This window comes from Centruroides sculpturatus, unplaced genomic scaffold (assembly GCF_000671375.1).
Source record: "Centruroides sculpturatus isolate CEXI.00-Female unplaced genomic scaffold, Cexi_2.0 scaffold951, whole genome shotgun sequence".
Lineage (NCBI taxonomy): Eukaryota > Metazoa > Arthropoda > Arachnida > Scorpiones > Buthidae > Centruroides > Centruroides sculpturatus.
Window position 1 is genome coordinate 1,723 of NW_019385256.1, and position 12,591 is coordinate 14,313.

The following is a 12,591-nucleotide window of genomic DNA, read 5'->3' on the forward strand; positions in this document are numbered from 1 at the left end:
TTAAATTTAACATCTCTACATCTTTAAATAATTTGTTTTATTTATGTTAAATACTAAATTATAATACATAAAAAATGAATTTCTGTAAATTTATTCTTTGAATAATTTTTAATATTTTTATATGGAAATGACAATATTATTCATATTCAGACATCATATATTTAACAACAGCTTCATTCACACTGATACGTATTTTTAAAATTATTTTTAAAGCACATTTTTTAAAATGTTTTATAAAACATACATCAAGTGACACCTAAACAATTATTAACATAAAATTATATTCATGCAATAAAATCTCTATAGCATGCAGTCATGCAATAACAATGCAAAAACATCACAAAGCATATGAAAAAATTGTGTACAGAGAAAATTTATTTGCAAAGCAATTTCAAATTAACAACACAGCAAGCTTGCACAAACATATTGAATTTATTCCAAAGCTATTTCCTGTTTGTTTTCATTGTAGCTCACATAACCCACCTGAAAATCTATGGTCAGGAGGGAGTGTGGGATGAAGGTCCTTGTTACAAAAATCATATTCATTACAGCAGATTGTGACTTTTATGATTCCAGGCTTGGGTTTGTGACACATATGTGGTTTGTCTGGAGGAAAGTGCTTCTCTTTATGTAAACACCTGAATTAATGAAAAAAAAAAAAAGTTAAATTCAATACATCTGATTCAATACATAGCTTTTCTTACCTGAGGTGGTAGTAGGGGGTGCTAATGTTGGAAAAAGATCACGATTACAGTAGTCATAACCATTGCAGCATTTAATTACAAATTGTGTATTTCTACCTTCTGATTGATGACAAACAACAGGATTTTCTGGGGGATGCAGTTCATGCTTTTGAAAGCACCTACATAGAATAATAAATGGACAAGATTTTATAAATGTTGTTATTTATGACAACATTTATAAAGCATCATAGAAAACTTAGGATGATCATCTAATTATTCTTGAGCACAACATTAATGTTACTTTACTATCTTATTTTAAGGAAAATATTCTAGTAATAAAAACAAAATAAGAAGTTAATATATTTAAATTTCTAAAATAATGTTATCAAAATTACAATTTATTTATTAATCTAAAATATTTTTGGAGATTGTTTCATGAATTTTCAGCATCCTAAAAAGTAAAACAGCAATATGCTAAATTCAACTTTGATAACTTGATGTGCTGAAATCCCAACAAGCCTAATATTCTGACAGATGAATATAATATAGCAGAAGCTCCTTATTCATGAAGGTTACGTTCTATAAAATTGCCATGAATTACTGTGAATACAAGAAGAAAGAATATTTTGAAAAAGTATATAATTAATAAATAAAAAATTGAAAAAAGTGTTTTTATATAAAGAAATTTTTCTGCCATATTTCTAATCTCANAAATTAAAAAATTATAATATATTTTAAATTTAGAAGCAGCAGCAGTGTTGTCAGCTTGAGAGATTAATTAATTAAATTAATCCCTCAGCATAACATGTTTTTCCCTACAAAGGGATTTTGTTAGAAAACAGCCAAAAACGTAGGGATGCTTAATTAAAATACTTATTTTTAATCCCCATAGATAGAAACGCAACTCTGAAGAACTAGATTTTGGCTAATAATCACAATATGGCATGAGTACATAACTTTAATTGATATTGGCTCAATTTTGGCTTCTGAATTTATAATGAGAGGGATTTTTTAAATGCATGAAAGACTTTACATACGTGAAAGGAACTTTTGTTTACTATAACCTAACAACACTAAGCAGAAGTTGTGATTTTGAGTCCCACTCAGGGCTGAGTATTTTCTTCCAGAAAATTCTAATCCAATAGTCTGATAATTTGGCAGATCGTTTGGCTTTAAAATTATTTTTGAGTGGTTCCATATCTTAATTGAGCACATGGAAATGACCAAAAAAGTGAAAAAATGACCTGAAAAGTGAGGATACTTCAAAAAAGTGAGTGCAAGTAAGAAAAGTGAGTGACTCCCAAGGCCTGTAAAATGTATTTTATATTTTTTATTTGTGCCATCACTGGAAGGAAATCCTGTAACATTTTTCATAGTAAGGCAGATGAGCCACCTCTAATAAAAGGTTGACTCTGCCGTAAGACTTATTTTCCTGAGGTATAAGAAAGGACATAAAAAAACTCACTATTGCATAGTCTTAAAATGTATTAATCCCTAATAATCTATTTACTGTGTGTTTGATATCAAGGAGATTTAAGACAGTCTTTCAATTGTCCTGTTATTGTATTATTGGCATTAATTATATTTAAGTACATTTAAGTACCAAGGCAACAGATGTACAACTGCTCTAGTATTTTTATTTGAAATCCTTCTTTACTTTCATCTACAAGAGCTGGTTTTGTTCCAAAGAACTTTGGCATCACAATCCCAATCCCAAATCCATTGCACAAGAGAGATGCTAAACCTGTATTGCATAAAACTTACTGAATGAAAATGTTCTTTTATTGTTACATAGAGATCATGTAGTGGATCCTATAAAGTAGGAGTTCTGATTATTATTAGTCAGCTTTAGAGATAAATTCCTGATTTTGATAGCATCCCTATATTGTTTTGTCACTATATAGTATAGTCATGATTGTAGAAATGTTATAGAAACAACAAACAAAACATAGTATTATGGAAAAAATAAAGATAACATAAAAGAAATGGATAAAAAAGCAGGATTATTATTAGTTATGGGCAAAAAAGCCATAACATTAGTAATGCTTTACATAAAGAAGTGTGAGATCTGAATAGCCCCTGTAACTAATTAATAATTAAATTAAATTGTTAAAATTTAAACGAAAAATATTATTTGATTTTGGTGGGAAAATTAGGTTTTTCTAAACGAGGGAAACTGATAAAAAGTTACTTCCTGCAACGGAAGTTGAAACATCCTTTTGTACTATAAATCTCAGCACCCTGGAAATTGTTAACCCCTTAATAAATCCCCTTTTCCTCTGTTCACATGAGAGAATCCAAAAGTGGAGAACTGATTGGAGAACAGTCGTGAGAAATAGAAAGAATTTTGCACAATTCGAGGAGTACGTCACGAAGTTCCATAGAAGGAAGACGTATTCCATATTGGCTCCCTAAGGCTAACGCCCTTAGTTAAGAGTACACCAGAAGATCTCCTAGAAGACAGACGTATTCCAGATCATCTCCTGAAGGCCAACACCCATATTAGACTCCCATGTGTTGATAGGTTAGTAAATAGGGAAGAAAACCTATAAATATATGCCAGGCAAGACCTACCTAGAAAAGACTGAAGGCCCTCATTAAAGATACATGAAGAAGAGAAAAAGTATCCAGAGGTAGTATGATTACGATAAAAATTGTGAGCTCTCTCTCTCTCAATACGTTTAGATTAATTATTCCACTTTGTATGATTTTTGTTATTTCGTTCATTAAATTTTTGTTTTATTATTGTTAAGAAATGTCTCCTCATATTTGAATCACCCCGAGAGATGCATTTCTGGATCATCTCAATATGCGTGTTAATCCGCGTATAACAAAATTGATTAACTGGTGTTGGGAATCCTGACGAGGGAACGAGTGATTACGAAATCCTCTAATCCCACTTTGCATTAACCTTCAACCTGTAAGTCCCTCTGCACTCGACTTATTTTGAATAGAAACCCATCCTTTTAGACAGAGGGCTATTCTAGAGAATAGTTGCTGAGTAAGTGATACTGAAGTCAGGGTTACTCATTATCCCTGGCTAGCCCCTCACAGAAGCATCAGTTTAGTAGTCAGAAAGTTTCCTGTAGTCACTACCACATTAGTGACAAAAACAATATGAGGAATACAATCAAAATTGGGAATTTACGTGCTAAAACCATAATAATCAAAACTCCTACTTTATGCAATCAACTACAAGATCTCTATGTAAAAGAATAAGAAGAACATTTTCATTCAGTAAGCTTTATGCAATATAGGTTTAGCATCTCTCTTATGCAATGTGTTTTGTTGGACTGTGACGCCAAAGTTCTAAGGAATAAACCAACTCTTATAGATGAACGCAAAGGATTTAAAAAATATTCAAACAGTTGTAAAGATTTACAACTTATTTGTGTCTTACCTTTAATTATTTTCTACACTTTTCATCTTTAGCAGTGTATGCATTTAATTCATTAGATTAGTAAAACAGCACAATGATTGATGTGAATTTAAAACTATTAATTTGATACCATTTTATTCTACATTCTATTGAAAGTTATAAATTTGATTTCAAAAAACTTTTGGCTGAAGCTAATTTGAGAAGAATCAAAAACATTTCCAAGAAAACATTTTCATCTTACAAATAGGCAGATTTGTATTACATATGTTAATATGGTGCCATGTTTTAAGGGTTAAAATAATACATTTATAGAATACATTGGTAACTTCATACTTTGAATGATACTAACTTCAAATGTTCCAAAATTTGAATGCTAAGTTTGAAAGAAATTCAATCTGGAGTTTGAACAATAAATCCATATTTGAACTGCACATGCATAAAAAAAATGCACTCTCAGCATAAATACCATCTGATATGCACCCAAGTCATCTCTTGTTCTCAATCTAAAAGCATCTCTTGCATTACACTCATGTATTTTCAGTGCTTTTTTAAACTTTATTTTTAGATGTGTTTGGTTATATATACAGTAGAGCATCGTTTATCCAAATCAATTGGGGACTGGGATTGTTCGGATAACTTATTTTTCGGATAACCAATTATGTACGAAAAAATATATTAATTTATCCTGTGTTGAAATTTTTCTCCGTTGCATGTCGCTTTGCATTGAATTTTCGTCGATGTTAAGCCTAACGAAGACTATTGTATTGTTAAATACGAACAAAATAAATATATTGAAAAATATAAAAACAATAAAAAATTATACTTCAGAAGTTAATTTAGTATCAAAAACATAAAATATTTGAGTAGCCAAAGACATAGCCAAAGATTACAGCGCCACAGCACTGACGAAAATTTAAATTTGTTGACTGGAGCTCTTTCGGATAACCGACGTTTTCGATAAACGATGCTCTACTGTATTTAACTACTTATTAATTATGGCATTCAAGAAGAATGTGGAAGCAATGAACTCTAAGAGTAAGTATTGATGATTGAGGTGAAAAAGGAACTTGTTGAAAAATATAAAATCAGCATATATATGGCAGATCTGGTAGCAATGTTTAAGATACCAAAGTTGACAATGTGTGACTAGTATCATATTTTTGAAGAATGACCGGAATGTGGCATATAAATAGGGAAGACCAGCATGCCAGTTAAACTTCAACTAAAATATAAAATTAATCAAGCTAACAAAACTAGCTGTTAAACATTAAAAAAAATATTCTTCCCAGTACAATAACATAACAACATTGTAATTTGACTGACTTAAAATCTGGAAGAGAGTTTTTGTTTACAAGACAATAAAACAATTAACAACTTATTGACTGTAGTAGTAGTAGTAATTCAGTGAGAGCTATAATGTCTTAAAAATAACACCTTTCTCTTAAATTTCACAGAAAGTCCTTGTTAATCCATGCAAGCTGAGATAATTTACAGCAAGTTTCTTAAATTTAACATGTTTATTTTTATAATGACACAATCAGAACCAAATTACAGTGTGATAAAAAACAAAAAAAAAAAAAAAAAGAACTTTTTCAAACCCCTTCTGGGCTCTGCGTCAGGTGTTCAGAACCAAATTACAGTGTTATAAAAAAAACATTGAAAACATTTGTTTTTTGATGTTTTTTTATCACACTGTAATTTAGTTCCAAGTGCATCATTATCATTAATTTGGTGTGGTGAGTAGTTATTTACTGTTTATTTTTATGTTTTTGAATCAAATAACAATAAAATACACACAAAAAAAGCACTTTTGGAATTCCAGGAGTATTTTACCTTGTTAGAAAGAAGACAAAATGAAGAAATTAAACATATAATTGTAATTTTTAATGTAATGTTAACAGTTTCACAATTAGAATACAATTAGAATATGGTAAATGCAATTTTCATTCTATGCTTGTTTTTGTGACATAACTCATTCACTTTTTTAACATGCCCTCTAGAGAGGAATATATAACCTCACTTAAACCAGAATGTTGGTTTTTATCATACAGAAATATCTGATTTCATGGTTTCCCCAGACAGACTGGCATGCCAGTCATTCCACAAAAATATGGTAAATGCAATTTTCATTCTATTATACAGTATGTATTTTATTTATTGTTTTGATGTTTAATTATGTTATTTTTACCTTGAATTATGTGTATTTGCTGTTTACATTTATCAAAAAGGATGTTGTTTAGGGTCTAGGAATTTACTTTCCATTATTTCTAATGGGGAAAACTGATTCAGAGTTCAAATGACCTCCTGAAACAAATTAAATTCAAAGTACGAGGCACCAATGTATACTTATTAGTTAATTCCGCAAATGATTAAAATTTTGAATCTATTATCACACCTATCTTCAAACCATTTCAAACTTAAAAGTATACTTTTCCATCACTTCTCAATATGTATATATATAATATAGGAAGAAGAGAGAAATGATTGATAACAGATTGTTGAAGTTGTTGGTTTTATAGCTTTTGAGCCAGGTAATGGCATTTATGCTTTAATTTATGAATGGTAATAAGTAGATTATAAATTCAATAGCTATTTCCATGTTAAAATGTTCAAATCATGCACATAGTATTAGATAAAATTTTAAAATAATTTGTTTATGAAAAAATTTCAATGAATAGTGACCTATTTTGTTGCCATTCCAAGCACAGAATTCAGATTTATTAATGTTAAATGAAATTTCTTAATTGTTACATTTTAGGCTATTGATTGTTGTTACAGTGCAGATCATGATGTTTAATGCATTAGTTCTCATAAATAGGGAGAGCTGTTTAATAAAATTCTGAAATTAAACATGCTCAAAAATTATGCAAAAACTTTAAATTCGATAGTACATTTTTATATTTGTTGTTATTTTTTAAAGTTTTCCTTATTTAAATTATATATATATATAAATATCTATATTTATGTATCATTTTAAAATTAAATTTATGAGAACCTCTTGTTAGCAGCATCATGAAGTACTGTCTGATACCTTACCTGGTGTACAGATTGTACAGATGTTGAGATAGAATGGATTTGGTTAAGAATTTAATAGTTATTAGATAGAACAACTGGTGTTAGTATAAAGATACTGGTTGTTAGCCAAAATTGCTGAATAAATCTTACTTTGCACATTTATTTTGTGCCCTTTTTATAATATAAGGTTCTAAACACTATTAGCAGCAGACTGATAACCAGTTATCTGAAGACTAATACTGGATATTAGGCAATTATCTTCCCTGCCTGTACAAAATTACTCTTAACAGGCATAGATACTGGCAACCCATATGCACATGTTAAGTTTTCATTGTAAATTTATGTACAAAGTATAACAGAGTGAGAGAGAGAGAGAGAGAGCTTATATATCCAGATGTTTTGTTTATATAAATATATAAATATATATATATATATCACACATATACACACACATACAAGCATACACACATAACACATACCACCTCCATCCAGGGACTTGGCCCTTTTTACATATGAAAATTAGTATATAGTGCACTAATTTGTGTTGTTTTGGGGAACTGCCAGTATATTAGTGGATAATACAGCCCGAAGCTGTTGGATGCAGACCATTGAGCCTTAACTGGAAACTGGAATTTATTTTGTGTTCAAGTTAAATTTTAGTAGCATGATTTTAAAATATAATTTGTTCAGAGTTTAATATAATTAAAAATATCATATAATCAACTTCTTTATCAGAGTTATATTATTATTTTGGTCATTGCACCAAATGTTTCTCTATTGTAGATCGGTTGATTGTATAGATATCTTGATACATGTTATTACAAATTATATTATATGTTGTAACTAAAGAATAGCCTTTATGGCAATCATAAAGAATTGTTATTAATATTTTCACTGCTGACAATCAGCAGAAAAGTTTTATTGTATATCTTTCCTCTGAAAATCTTAAATTCACAGTTTTTTGACAATGATATATCATTGTCTATCTTTTTGCACACATTATTGCCTGTACTTTAACATCTACTTCTGTACTGATCATTGAATGTTTGCAGAAAAATAATTGCAGAAGCACCATTAAATTTCTCTTCATCAAGTTTACATTTCTTGTTTTCAATTTGTATATATTTGACAGTGTTCTAAACAAACAGTTACATTAGTGAACATATATTTTTTTCTCAAACTTTCATTCCCAAAACTTAAAGATTTTTGTGTTCTCATTCTGAATCCCTCATGAAATGGCTGTTGAGCCATGTTTGCACCTTGCCTTCCCTACAGAAGTCAAAGAAAGTTATACATAAATGAAATATTTTTTGTTATAATATTTTGAAATTTTAACTTGTGCAATACAGTAGAATAGAAAATAATAATATAGGAAATAAATATTAAGTTTTAGAAAAATTAAATCTTGGATATAGTGATTTTTTTATTTTTTAAATATTTTTATTAAATATTATTTATATTTATCAAAAAGTAAAATATTTTACAAACATTTATTACTTGTTACAAATTCCATAAAACATTTATGTTTTAAATTTATATTACTGAATTTTACTTAAAATATATGGNGAACACTCCTATTTAGTCGAAATCATTTTGGATTAATTTATCTAATAAAAAATGTTTCTTAAATATTGTAATAAAAGTGATTAGACTTGCAGACCTATAAATTCCTGCCTGTCCTTCCTTAAGCTCTAAAAATGGAGTTAAGATAGAGGAAAGTTCAGACCAGATATGGAAAGTTTAGGAGCTAGAGATCCCAATTAATTATGTATGAACTTCTGGTTTGGACTGAAAATTACATTATTTCAATTAAAAAATTTTTCTCCAGAACAGAGATGACTGGCATGATTCTCTTGTCAACAGGAAAAGTATGATGTACAGGGGTAAGATACTACTATTGATAGAATTGATAGCATTATGACAGAAAGTGCAGCCCTGAATTGTAATGTCATCACAATAAATAACAGCTTGTTTTATTATAAAAATGAACATTACTGTGTGTGAAATTTATCTATCTAAAATTTGTATGATGCAGTTCACTGAACATTACCTTCTTCAACAAATGTTCCATAGTTCATATATTCCAAGCAAAAAACAATGTTTAAAATTACTAAAATAAATATATTTAATGTATTTCTAAATAGGAGATTTAAATTTAACATCTCTACATCTTTAAATAATTTGTTTTATTTATGTTAAATACTAAATTATAATACATAAAAAATGAATTTCTGTAAATTTATTCTTTGAATAATTTTTAATATTTTTATATGGAAATGACAATATTATTCATATTCAGACATCATATATTTAACAACAGCTTCATTCACACTGATACGTATTTTTAAAATTATTTTTAAAGCACATTTTTTAAAATGTTTTATAAAACATACATCAAGTGACACCTAAACAATTATTAACATAAAATTATATTCATGCAATAAAATCTCTATAGCATGCAGTCATGCAATAACAATGCAAAAACATCACAAAGCATATGAAAAAATTGTGTACAGAGAAAATTTATTTGCAAAGCAATTTCAAATTAACAACACAGCAAGCTTGCACAAACATATTGAATTTATTCCAAAGCTATTTCCTGTTTGTTTTCATTGTAGCTCACATAACCCACCTGAAAATCTATGGTCAGGAGGGAGTGTGGGATGAAGGTCCTTGTTACAAAAATCATATTCATTACAGCAGATTGTGACTTTTATGATTCCAGGCTTGGGTTTGTGACACATATGTGGTTTGTCTGGAGGAAAGTGCTTCTCTTTATGTAAACACCTGAATTAATGAAAAAGAAACTAAGTTCAATACATCTGATTCAATACATAGCTTTTCTTACCTGAGGTGGTAGTAGGGGGTGCTAATGTTGGAAAAAGATCACGATTACAGTAGTCATAACCATTGCAGCATTTAATTACAAATTGTGTATTTCTACCTTCTGATTGATGACAAACAACAGGATTTTCTGGGGGATGCAGTTCATGCTTTTGAAAGCACCTACATAGAATAATAAATGGACAAGATTTTATAAATGTTGTTATTTATGACAACATTTATAAAGCATCATAGAAAACTTAGGATGATCATCTAATTATTCTTGAGCACAACATTAATGTTACTTTACTATCTTATTTTAAGGAAAATATTCTAGTAATAAAAACAAAATAAGAAGTTAATATATTTAAATTTCTAAAATAATGTTATCAAAATTACAATTTATTTATTAATCTAAAATATTTTTGGAGATTGTTTCATGAATTTTCAGCATCCTAAAAAGTAAAACAGCAATATGCTAAATTCAACTTTGATAACTTGATGTGCTGAAATCCCAACAAGCCTAATATTCTGACAGATGAATATAATATAGCAGAAGCTCCTTATTCATGAAGGTTACGTTCTATAAAATTGCCATGAATTACTGTGAATACAAGAAGAAAGAATATTTTGAAAAAGTATATAATTAATAAATAAAAAATTGAAAAAAGTGTTTTTATATAAAGAAATTTTTCTGCCATATTTCTAATCTCATTCTTTTTTCTTTTAATGTATCTGATAATAGACTCATTTACAATGAAAGTGTAAGAAACAATAGCTGTTAAATTTCTTTCCTGTATATAATCTAATACATTAAATTTGTTTTTGAAGGACACCACATTCTTTGATCTTTTGGATAATTTACCATTTCTCTGTTTTGTTTAGATGACATTATTGATTTGTAAGGATAGAAGAATGACCTTTTGATATTATAACACTGACATTCTCTTTACTTATTGTAAAACATAATGCTTACTATTAACTTAAGTGCACATAGTAAAATAATCCAAGAAATTATGAGATAAAATTCATTAGTATAGTTAACAGACAATAAGAAGACAAACTGTAGTATAATATGTTTATATTAATACTAAACAGATTAAACATCATTCTTTCTTAACTGAGTTTGTTATTTTTGTTAATTCTTATGCAACACAGTATATGATGACCTTTCGGCATTAAAACTCTTCTAATAAACATAAAATTGTCAATACTTCCTTGAATAAATGAATTTTAGCTTTGCAAATATTGAACTGTAAATACACAAAATGTGAAATTATGGAACTTCTACTGTACTAAATAAAATAATTTTCAAATAATAAAATATTCCAGTAGTGAAAAATTTTGATGTGATAAATGCTAATTCTTATTAAGAAAAGTATGCAAGATGTTATTTTTCATTAAAATTAAGTTATAGTGTTATAAAGTTATAAATACAAAAATAATTAGTAACAACTCTACTAAAAACTGAGCATCATATTTTTCAATAATATATAACAGACATGGGCAAATGCAACTCCGAGAGCTGTATGTAGCTCTTTTTGAGTTACATGCAGTTCTTGCCGAAAGTGTTAATTTCTGCTTTTTATTATCATTTTTACAATTTTATTTCCACAATTTTGTGAAATTATGTTTATTAAAAAAATTCAATATTTGTTTTATATTATATTTATATTATATAATAAAATTGCAGTACAGAACTGTGGTACAGAATAAAAAAGTACAGAACTGTAGCTCCCATGCATTTTGAAAAACCTACATTTCGGCTCCCACTGAACTCTTGCTTGCTCACCCGATTTATAATATAATTACTATATTATAAAATTACTTTAGAAACATGTAAATGAAGAGCAATGCATCTACAGTGTCAAATAATTTAATCATATTCAGATAATGTACTGAATACATTTGTCTTAGCCAAAATTTTGATCACAGAAACATCATTTTATTAGTAGTTTGTGAATTATCATCATGTCAGGATATTTTCAATTTGGGATTTTGTACCTTTTCAGACTGTTAATGTCAGAATTCAGCATATAGTAATAAAACATTTTACAGAACCTTCTTAAATAAAAACTCCAGTAAGTCATCACCGATAGAAAGACTAATGTTTCAATCCTCCCTCTGGATCTTCCTCAGGTCAATAGTTTTAGAATTATATCACTTTTTTGAATATCTGCAATCGTTGTTTTTTAAAATGTTCTGCTTTTCTAATGCATTTTCTAAACTGTTGACCTGAGGAAGATCAGAGGGAGAATAAAAAATGTTAGTCTTTCTATGGGTAATAACTTACTGGAGTTTTTATTTAAGAAGGTTCTGTAAAGTGTTTTAGTACTATATATTTAAACCAGGGGTGGCCAAACCGTGGCGCATGAGCCAAACTTGGCGCATTGGACGATTACAAGTGGCGCTTTAGTCAGTTCTGAGCAACATTGCCAGATTTGGCTTCTTTGCAATTAAGAATATTACATAGAAAATTAATTTTTTATAGTCTGTCTTGGCAAGTTCATTTGTTGCACAATTCGTTGCAATCAACTTTACAGATAAAATGAGTGTTCTCCACATAGTAAATTACAGTGTATGCATGTATGTTTATTTTCGATCAGTGCATAGGCGTCTAAATGACAGTGCTACCGTCCGGACAGTCCACGAGTCGGTTGGACTGCTACACCTGTTGACCTTTTTTTTTTT

General features: G+C 28.8%; 1 long non-coding RNA gene across 2 annotated transcripts; it reads right to left on the reverse strand.

Annotated features, from left to right (window-relative positions):
• Nucleotides 1-483: 483 nt before the first annotated feature.
• On the reverse strand, nucleotides 484-11,515 carry LOC111636789. Of its 2 annotated transcripts, XR_002758590.1 has the most exons (4): nucleotides 9,926-11,515; nucleotides 9,710-9,864; nucleotides 705-862; nucleotides 484-638 (listed from the first exon to the last, which is right to left on the reverse strand). It is a non-coding gene; the product is annotated as an uncharacterized LOC111636789 (long non-coding RNA). The 2 variants fall into 2 exon arrangements; XR_002758589.1 differs by having other exon boundaries at nucleotides 9,710-11,515.
• Nucleotides 11,516-12,591: the final 1,076 nt, after the last annotated feature.